The sequence below is a fragment of the Mirounga leonina genome, unplaced genomic scaffold, assembly GCF_011800145.1.
Source record: "Mirounga leonina isolate KUSES-001 unplaced genomic scaffold, KU_Mleo_1.0 Mir_366, whole genome shotgun sequence".
In the NCBI taxonomy this organism is placed as follows: Eukaryota; Metazoa; Chordata; class Mammalia; order Carnivora; family Phocidae; genus Mirounga; species Mirounga leonina.
Window position 1 is genome coordinate 28,162,779 of NW_023270709.1, and position 11,169 is coordinate 28,173,947.

Sequence of the window (11,169 nt, forward strand, 5' to 3'; positions counted from 1 at the left end):
CCGACTGAGCCACCCAGGCGCCCCATATGGTGGCTTTCTTCATCGAAGTCGGCAAGCCAGCAAGGACGAGTGTCAGTAGAGAGTCCACTAGCAGGATGGAAGGTACAGTCTTATGTAATCACAGAAGTGACAGCCTGTCAACTTTGCCACACTCTGCTGATAACTCAGCCATGCTTTTTTCTTTCTCACTTCCACACTGTATTACTACCATTCCTTCCGCCTTGACTAACCTCTTTCTCCGAACCTCTAACACTAAGAGAGGAAACAATATCATCTGTTAACATCAACCTAAAATAAAGATTAACCTTTCCAGCTGTCTGTCTCTTAAGTTATTTTTGAGTCATCTTTGCTCCTCAAGTTGTGTGGTCTGTGTTCGGATGGTGGTGTGAGGACTGACAACATGACATTAGGCATGAAGCAGGAACTTTGTGAAGAAGCAGAACCATGTGGGAAGGGGTCTGATAAACATGATGGAACTCTGTCTCAGCATGCCAAATGCACAGGAGACAGTGAGCCTAATGGAAGTTTGGAAACGCAGGATGGGGGTGCCACAGGTAAAAAAAATACATGTGAAGAATGTAGGAAAACCTTCACCTGGATAAGAGGCCTTCACATGCATAGGAGGATCCACACTGGGGAGAAACTGTACTCATGTACAGAATGTGAAAGGGCCTTCATCAGACATGCAGAACTTACCCAGCACCAGGGGCTTTGCAGCATGGAAAGGCTTATCACTGTAAAGAGTGTGGCAAAAGTTTCAGTCAGAAAGCAGGCCTCTTCCAACATCTCAAAATCCACACCAGAGAAAAGCCATATTGGTGTACTGTATGTGGCCAGTGTTTCCGTCAGAGATCAGTTCTTACAAAGCATCAAAGTCTCCACACTAGAGAGAGACCTTTTGAATGTGTGGATTGTGGTAAAGCCTTCTGCCCACAGTTCAGACCTCACTGAACATCAGCGATTCCACAGCAAAGAGAAACCTTACAAATGTAATGAGTGTGGGAAAACCTTCAGGCAATGTTCACACCTTACTGAGCATCAGCAAATTCACAGTGAAGAAAAACCCTATAAATGTAAAGTGTGTGGAAAAGCCTTCACTCAGTATGCAGGACTTAACCAGTACCAGAGAATCTATACTGGAGAGAAACCTTTTGAATGTCCTGTATGTGGACGAGCCTTTAGCTGGAGCTCAGAACTCATAATGCATCACAGAACCCACTCGGGGGGAAAACCCTATGAGTGTGCCGAGTGTGGAAAAGCCTTTAGCATGAGCTCAACCCTGATCATACATCAAATAAGTCACACTGGAGAGAAGTCCTATAAATGTGATGAGTGTGGTGAAGCCTTCAGTCAATGCTGCTCAGGTCTTAATAAACACAGGTTGGGAGGGAAGCACGGGAACCGCCCCCCCCCCTCCCCCAGCCAAGAAAATATAAGTGTGACGAGTGTGGAAAGACCTTTACTCGGTCAACTGGCCTGCGGAACCATAAAAGAATCCACACTGGGGATAAAACCTACCAGTGTTCTGAATGTGGGAAGGCCTTCACAAGGGGAGAGCATCTTATCGAATACCAGGGGATTCACAACAAGGTGAAGCCCTATGAGTGTAGAGTGTGGCAAAGCCAGTCAGAAGACAGGTCTGAGTCACCATCTCAGAATCCACACAGGAGAGAAACGTTTTGAGTGTTCCAAATGTGGGCGGGCCTTCAGTTGGAAGTCAGATCTCAATAAACATAAGAGAGTCCACTCTGAGGAAGAACCCTGTCAGTGTGAAGAGTGTGGGAAGGCCTACAGGCAGAGAGCAACGCTGTTCCAACATCTGAGGGGCCACACTGTGCTAAGCCCCAGCAGCAGAGTGAGCAGAGTGGAGCCTGCATGGGAACTCGGCCCTGATCAAGGGCCAGAGAATCCACAGCAACTGGACACCTTGCCCCGGTGTTAGGTAACAACTTCAGGAAGAATCCAGGACTTTTTTTTTTAACTGAAATAAAATGTTTCTTGGACTTCATTATTTAAAGAAAATCAGAGATGCCACATCAAAGAGTTTTTATAAAGGTCATAATGCTAGAAAAGTTGAGAGTTTAGAAAAATAAATATCAACAAGAAACTCACCTGTGATTACTTTTACTAAATGCAATGAAGTATTGGTTAATACGATGAAAAAATATACAAGGGCAGCTATAAAAAATATTTTTCTACTGAATTCATGAGTTTTTATGTTGTTTTTTCAAATCATTTTGATTTTTTAAAAGATTTTATTTATTTGAGAGAGAGAGACAGAAATAGCAACAGAGATAGTGAGAAGAGAGCATGAGGGGGGAAGAGAGGGAGAGCCCCGACGTGGGGCTCAATCCCAGGACCCTGAGATCATGACCTGAACCAAAGGCAGACACTTAACCGACTGAGCCACCCAGGTGCCCAAAACCATTTTGATTTCTAACTAGCGTTAGCCATTCCCAGCATTGAAATTACTACTCTGGGAGTGCCTGGGTGGCTCAGTCGGTTGAGCGTCTGCCTTCGGCTCAGGTCATGATTCCAGGGTCCTGGGATCAAGCCCCACGTCGGGCTCCCTGCACAGTAGAGAGCCTGCTTCTCCCTCTCCCTCTGCCCAATACTCTGCCTACTTGTGCTCTCTTTCTGTGTGTCAAATAAATAAATAAAATCTTTTTAAAAAAAAAAGAAAGAAAAATTACTACTCTGAGTACCAGTCAAGGACACTAGAAAATCCAAATTTGGGATGTGTGAGCTGAGTTGTCTGTTTCTCACCCTACCTAACCAAGCCTTTGACCAAAAGTGAGTGGTCTGCAGACCCTTCCTGATCCCCACCCCCAGAATTAGCATTTCCTGGTGAATAAAGGATGTGTTAAAGTCTTACTGATAGGGAGAGCAGAAGGGCATTGGCCTCCAGAAGCTCAAAATCTAGTGGGGCCTTTATGGCGAAAGCCCAGGGCATACTTTTCTCCTTGTGAAAATACTCCTTGAGCTCACAACTGAGAAGGACAAAAGGGAAGAGGGAAAACCAAACCTTTCATTCCAGCATTTTCACCCTCCTACAAATTATACTTACACAACTGAAACCTCTTTCAGCTTCAGCACTACCTATGTTGTGAGGGACATGATACGAAGTTCATGGTACTTTTCAAATACTGGAAGAGTATTTTCTCATTTTTTTGTGCTACCCACAACGTAACAGCTACAGATGTGACACGTTTTGAAGTGTAATGTGCATAATTAACATTTTCTTCAACACCTTCTGAAATCTAGACAGCCAGCAAAGGAATAATCTCTGCTTCTCCTTTGCTTTGATGTTTGCATGATGTATCTTTTTCCATCCTTTTACTTTCAGTTTACTTATATCATTAAATTTGAGGTGAGCTCCTTATAAACAGCATATGCTTGGGTGATGTTTTTAAATTCAAACCCCCAATCTTTGTATTTTAATTGGAGGATGGAAATGATTTCCACTTAATGTAATTATTGGTATTTTACAGCTTAAGTTTGCTATTTTTTTTCCTTATTCCCTGTATTGCATTTCTGTGGTTTCTCTTCCTTGCCTTCTTGTGGGTTACTTGAATATGTTTTCAGAAGTCTGTCTTGAGTCATCATCATTGTCCTTGATAAAAGCTGTTACTTTGAACTGGCTTTCAACCCACATATATTCTACACATTTCTCTCCAAGAAATACATCAGCTTTTGTTAACCTAATTTGAGAACAACCCTAGACAATAATACAAACATTCTAAACAGATATGGGGGATTAAACAGAGTTGTCTTCTTACCAAAGTCTGTATTAGTTTTTTGTTACCTGTTAAGTCCTATGTCTAATGAGACCCAGCAGGGCGAGTCCTCCAGAACATTTTGAGCTAAGAATGGCGGAAAGCAGGACTCTTGTTTTATTCTCAGTATATCTCAGCACTTTAAACAGTACCTGACAAGTATTAGTTGCTCCGTAAATATTGAAAGAAGGAAGGGGAAGAGGTTCCTGGGCCCTGTGCAGCTCTGAGTTAATTACCAGTGGCTGAGGCCAGAGATACACAAGGAGCTGATCCTGCAGCTGCTGGCGTTAAGGGGTTCTTGACCATGCTGCCTAAGGAGCTATCTGCCTAAATTTAAAAACATAATCCAGGTGAAACGATACCTTTGCTGTGGAGAAATCTGGCAAACAACACTTTAACCAGGTAGTCAAACAACAACTAGAAACAGGATGAACTGATACATGACTTCTGATATGATTGCTTCACTGAGGACACATCATGACTTCTGTGGTATTTCTGGCGAAAATGTGTAACCCGAATCTAATCATAAGGAAACATTAGACAAACCCAAATTTGGGGTAGAGGGTTGGCCTGTGTTCTTCAAAAGTATCTACATTATAAAAGAGAAGCATTGAAGAATTGTTTTAATTTTTTTTTTAAGATTTTATTTATTTATTTGAAAGAGAGAATGAGAGAGAGAGAGAGCAGGAGAGGGGGGAGGGTCAGAGGGAGAAGCAGGCTCCCCGCCGAGCAGGGAGCCTGATGCGGGACTCGATCCCGGGACTCCAGGACCATGACCTGAGCCGAAGGCAGTGGCTTAACCAACTGAGCCACCCAAAGAATTGTTTTAGATTAAAGGAGATTAAACAAATATAATAACTAAAGTCTGTGTAAGCTAAGGTTGGATTCTAGATTGGAATAAAATTTATGTAAAGAATATCATTGGGACAATTGGTTTAAAGTAAACAGACTATACGTTCAATAACAGCATTGCATCAGTGTTCAGTTTCCTGAGTCAATCGTCGTTTTGTGGTCACAAGACAGAAGGTCTCTTCTCTCAGAAGGTACTTGCTGAAGTGTTTTGGGGTGAAGATTCTTTGTACTGCAGCACTTTTTTTTTGTTGTTTTGTTTTGTTTTAGATTTTATTTATTTGAGAGAGAGACAGCAGGAGCTGGGGAGAGAGGGAGAGGAAGAAGCAGACTCCCCGCTGAGCAGGGAGCCCGTTGAGGGTCTTGGTCCCAGGACCCTGGGATCATGACCTGACCAAAGGCAGACGCTTAACCAACAGCCACCCAGGCGCCCCTGCGACACATTTTCGAGGGGTTTAGTGGGTTAGCAGGTAATAGCAGTAAAGTATATGTGAAGGAGAAAACAAGCGGCAAGCATTAATAATAGGTGAATCTAGGGAAAAGGAGTATAGTGCTCGTTCCATTGTTCTACAATTTTTTCTAAGTAAAGGTTGAAATAAAAACAATACTTATACCAAAACAAACCCAGAGAGTGAATATGAGGTATTGATTTTGACTGGAGAATTGTGGAGAGTAAGTGAGGTATATGCTGTTCGTATCTCAGTACAGTGAAGGTTGGGGTGTCCCCTGAGACAGCGTTAGTCTTCTTTATATTCTGCACTGAATTGACAGCTACACCGGAACACGTAAAATTGTTCCCATTTAAGGAATTCTCTCATTGGATCTCTTCCCACCAGAGGCCGATTTGTGCTGAAGCATTTTATTGTAGCATCTCCACTTTCTACTGGATGATCATCGAGCCTCTTTCCAGACTCGGGCCTCCTCTAAGGTGAACTCCTACGCCACTTACGTCTTAGATACTGAAGTTCTTCCAGCGACAGCTCACCTTGCTAGACATAAGCTCTAAAATCATGCAGTTTTAGAACTGGGAGAGATCCGGAACAAAATGCACTCCTTTTCTCAAGCCTCGGTTGGTGCCGACACTGTGCCAACCATGTAAAGGAGTTAGAAAAGCTCAGGGGCGCCTGGTGGCTCCGTCGCTAAGCGTCTGCCTTCGGCTCGGGTCCTGCTCCCGGGGTCCCCGCCTGGGGCTCTCTGGCTGCCTCTGTCGCTCGCTCTCTCTCTCTCTCTCAGGTAAATGAAGTCTTTAAGAAACAATAATACTGAAGGAGGTTGAAATGAAAAGGTCGAGAAACAGAGACCCGCTTGGTGCGCGGCCCCACATGCGCTGCGGGAGAGGCAGCGCACTGAAGCGCCCTGGGCCCCGACCGCACGCGTGGTTTGTAGTAGCTTCTCGGGTTCAGCGGGCGGCGGGCCTGCCTCCCCGGCGCCCACCCCCCACCCCCACCCCCCCGGCAGGCCCACCCCCTCGAGCGGGCCCGGGAGACGCTCGCCGGCAGGCCGGAAGGGTCCGGGCTCCGGGCAGCGACCTCGCGGGCCCAGACCCTGGGGTTGGGCGGGGGGTCGGACGGCGGCGCCCGCCACCCGGACGCGAACGCCTTTCTTTTTATTTATTTATTTATTCATTCATTCATTCATTCATGAAAGTCAGAGAGAGAGAGAGAGGCAGAGGGAGAGAAGCAGGCTCCCCGCCCAGCAGGGAGCCCGATGCGGGACTCGATCCCAGGACCCCGGGATCACGACCCGAGCCGAAGGCAGACGCTTAACCATCTGAGCCACCCAGGCGCCCCCGCGAACGCCTTTCGATGGGCTGTGTGAACGCCCGCGTCCCGCGCTGTGCGCGGAGGTCAGGAGCTGGGCGGCCGAGAGCGGCGCGCCCCCTGCGGAGGTGACCCTGGGGTCCCCGGGGGCGCGTGGGGGCTTGCCGCGACACCACCCCGCTGTGGGGGCTTCAGAAGGCGGGCCCGGGAATTACGGGAGCCTGCGGAGCGGCCCCCGCGCCGACGTCGGGGAGCCGGTCGGGCGCAGTGGCCTCGACCCCAGACCTTCTGCGCTGTCCCGGGAATAAGGCGCAAGCTGAGGCTCGCAGCCGGGGGCCCTTGCTGGCCTCGGGGCAGAGGCGGGGGGCCCGCGGCCGGGCACTCGGGCACCTGGGGCGCCCCGCGGGCTTGTCCAACTTACTGGTTTCGGTTGTCCGTAAGGCATTTCGACAAAAAGGGTGTTAGACCCCTCCCTCAGCTTTTGTCAGCAAAGTTATATATCTCTGTTCCCCTACTTACACTTTCCATGACCATTTTATTAATTCCGCTTGTGCTGGGACCCTAACATCTGGCATATTCATGCAATGAAGCAAAATCAAACATATTATAACTTTTTAATATGGATATTAAAAAATATTTTTATTAAGTAAACTCTGTCCCCAATGTGGGGCTCGAACCCATGACCCTGAGATCAAGAGTCCTATGCTCTACTGACTGAGCCAGCCAAACATCTGCTACTTGTATTATAGAAGTTTTTAAACACACACAAAAAAGGTAAATAATAAAGCCTCATATGTCTGTCTCCCAACTGCAAGATTTAGCAATATTTTTCTAACCTCTCCCTCTCTCCCTCCCTCTCTCTATATAATATTTTTCCCCCTGTAAAGAAAATCCAGGCATCATATCATTTTATCCATAAATATTCCAATATGTAAGAGAAGAGACATGGGAATTTTAAATATAAGCACTACTTATTTTTTTTTTTAAAGATTTTATTTATTTATTTGACAGAGAAAGACACAGGGAGAGAGGGAACACAAACGGGGAGTGGGAGAGGGAGAAGCAGACTCCCTGCCGAGCAGGGAGCCCGATGCAGGACTCAATCCAGGGACTCAATCCAGGGACTCCAGGATCATGACCTGAGCCGAAGGCAGTCGCTTAACCAACTGAGCCACCCAGGCGCCCATAAGCACTACTTATTTATTGAGGATGTCTAGTAGGGAAAAAATGGCTTCTTCAGATTTCTTTGCTTTATCTTTTTTTATTTTGATCAGTGTGATAATTTTTCTTAGAATGGTCTTAAAATAAAGGATCAGGTGAACAATTCCATTGCCCAAATTTGGTAGGGCAGAGATTTGCTTACATGCTCAGAAAGATAATTTTTTTAAAGATTTTATTTATTTTATTTAATTGAGAGAGAGCAGGAGCAGGGGGAGGGGCTACAGGCTCAGGTCATGATCCCAGTGTCCTGGGAGAAGCAGACTCCCAGATGAGCAGGGAGCCTGATGCGAGGCTCCATCCCAGGGCCCTGGTTGGGATCATGACCTGAGCCTAAGGCAGATGCTTAACCAACTAAGCCACCCAGGTGTCCCTCTTCTGCCTTTAAATACTTTGTTTAAATTTATCTTTAATTTTTAAAATGAAATTACTAAGTCACACGTACTCATGGTAAATTAAAATCTTGAAAACGATTTCATATAGAAAGTACAAACCTCAGATCCCAGCTGTTAACAATTGATATACATCCTTCAGAATGCTTTTTCTGTTTATATCAATCAGAGACTTTCAGAAGTTGCAAAAGGTTCATGCCCAGTACATAAAAAATAAAGAAATGCCAAATAAAATGTGAAAATATTGGAATATATTAAAAACTCTTCAGCTAACTCGTAAAAAAGAAATGCACAATGGTTGTATGCATAATAGTTACATAGACATACATAATACTTCTGTGAAGATAACATGGAATGTCTAAGTTGGGGACCTTGATAAAATTGAGACTGTAGCTAGATGACCTTCAGTGATAATAAATATCTAAACTCAGGGGTGCCTGGCTGGCTCAGTGGGTGGAGCATGCGACTCTTTTTTTTTTTTTTTTTAAGTTTTTATTTATTTATTTGACAGAGGGAGACGGAACACAAGCAGGGGGAGTGGGAGAGGGAGAAGCAGGCTTCACGCTGAGCAGGGAGCCCGATGCGGGGCTCGATCCCAGGACCCTGGGATCATGACCTGAGCCGCAGACGCTTAACGACTGAGCCACCCAGGCGTCCCAAGGAGCATGCGACTCTTGATCTCAGGGTTGTAAGTTCAAGCCTCCCCTCTTGGATGTAGATATTACTTTCAAAAAAAATAAAATCTTGGAACTGGAGGGTATTGTGTTGAGCGAAATAAGTCAAACAGAGAAAGACATGTATCATATGACCTCACTGATATGAGGAATTCTTTTTTTTTTTTTAAAGATTTTATTTATTTATTTGAGAAAGAGAGAGAGAGAGCATGAGAGAGGGGAGAGTCGGGAGGGTCAGAGGGAGAAGCAGACTCCCTGCCAAGCAGGGAGCCCGATGCGGGACTCGACCCAGGGACTCCAGGATCACGACCTGAGCTGAAGGCAGTTGCTTAACCAACTGAGCCACCCAGGTGCCCTGATATGAGGAATTCTTAATTGCAGGAAACAAACTGAGGGTTGCTGGAGTGGGGGGTGGGGTGGGAGGGATGGGGTGACTGGGTGATAGACACTGGGGAGGGTATGTGCTCTGGTAAGCGCTGTGAATTGTGCAAGACTGTTGAATCTCAGATCTGTACCTCTGAAACAAATAATGCAATATATGTTAAGAAAAAAAAAAGAAGTAGAAGAAGAAGGTAGCAGGAGGGGAAGAATGAAGGGGGGGAATCGGAGGGGTAGACAAACCATGAGAGACGATGGACTCTGAAAAACAAACTGAGGGTTCTAGAGGGGAGGGGGGTGGGGGGACGGGTTAGCCTGGTGATGGGTATTGAGGAGGGCACGTTCTGCATGGAGCACTGGGTGTTATGCACAAACAATGAATCATGGAACACTACATCTAAAACTAATGATGTAATGTATGGGGATTAACATAAGAATTAAAAGATTAAAAAAAAATAAAATCTTAAAAAACATGATAATTATCTAAACTCAGTCTATCACCTAAAACTAAAACATAACGCTAAAACAACACAAAAATACTATACATCCTGTTCTGTAATTTGCCTTTAAAAAATAAGTGGAAAAATATTTGTCATGTAGGTATGCATTGTTCTTACTTTTTTTTAAGATTTTATTTATTTGTCAGAGAGAGAGCACAAGCAGGGGGAGCAGCAGAGGGAGAGGATGAGGGAGAAGCAGACTCCCAGCGGAGCAAGGAGCCCCATGGGGGCCTAGATCCCAGGACGCTGGGATCATGACCTGAACTGAAGGCAGCCGCTCAACCAACCGAGCCACCCAGGCGCCCCTGTAGTGTTTTTATTAATGATCACATACTCCTCCAATGTGATGTTTAATCATAGATTATTTGGGGGCACATGGGTGGCTCAGTCGGTTGAGCATGGGACTCTTGATCTCTGCTCAGATTTTGATCTCAGGGTTCAAGCTCTGCGCTGGGCTCTGTTCTGCCTGCTTTAAAAGAAAAGGGATCTGTCCCATTTGGTGGGCATTGGGTAGTTTCTAACAGTTAACTCTCAGCGGGAGTGCCCCACTGTACCGTATGTAACCTGTGTGTGTTTTGTGAGTATGTATTTTTCACCTAGTATCCGTACTTCTCTAGCATAATCTCCTACTAGCGGTCTGACTGCTGGGTTAAGGAAGCGTATGGACTTTGTAAATTTTAATTTTAAACTTTAATAGAGGGGGGAGGGTCGGGAGGGTCAGAGGAGAAGCAGACTCTGCAAGACGGCAGGCCACCGCCGAGGCCTGGAGCGCGGACCCGCCACTTGGAAAGGGAGTCGCAGAGCCGGTGCGCTCGGAAAACAGGAAGGCGCGGCGACTCCCGCCGGGGGGCGGGGAATCCGTCCCGGGGAAGCGGGGTGCACGCGTGGGGGCGCGCGCGGGGAGCGGCAGGCGTCTGCGGGGGGGCGCGCCCACCTCCCGGTGCGGCCGGTCTTGCGGGTACGTGGACGCCCGACGCGGACTGCGGTGCTGACGGGGACGCCGCGGCCGGGCGAAGGGACGAAGAGCCGCACAGCTGCTGAAGGACAGCGGGGAGGGAGAAGCCGCACGAGCCGGGCTCCCGGGCGACGAGGTGGCCGAGTGGTTAAGGCGATGGACTGCTAATCCATTGTGCTCTGCACGCGTGGGTTCGAGTCCCGCCCTCGTCGGCGGCTCTTTTGCTCGGCGAGGTACGCCCCACTCCGCCCGGCTGGGTGATTCCCTCGGATCCTGCCTGTTCTCCGCTGCTTCAGGAGCACTTGCTGTGCCGGAACGTCCTTCGTCAATTGATTTATTTCCTTCGTGTTTCATTCCCACATCAACTTTTCATTCCCTTGTAAGCTTGGCTTTGCACGGATTCCCCACTGAGGAAACAACTGAAAAATTGAGGGCCATAGAAAAATATTGCCTAACAAAGAGGAACTGGTAAGACTGTCTACAGAGTAATGTGCACAAAATTGTCTATATTAGGGGCGCCTGGGTGGCTCAGTCGTTAAGCGTCAGGTCATGATGCCAGGGTCTTGGGATCGCGTCCCGCACCGGGCTCCCTGCTCGGCGGGGAGCCTGCTTCTCCCTCGCCCACTCCCCCTGCTTCTCCCTCGCCCACTCCCCCTGCTTCTCCCTC

The 11,169-nt window shown here is 47.0% G+C and overlaps 1 non-coding gene across 1 annotated transcript; it reads left to right on the forward strand.

The window, feature by feature from the left end:
• The first annotated feature begins 10,632 nt into the window (after positions 1 to 10,632).
• TRNAS-GCU lies at positions 10,633 to 10,714 on the forward strand. The gene has a single exon. It is a non-coding gene; the product is annotated as a tRNA-Ser (tRNA).
• The last annotated feature ends 455 nt before the right edge of the window (positions 10,715 to 11,169 follow it).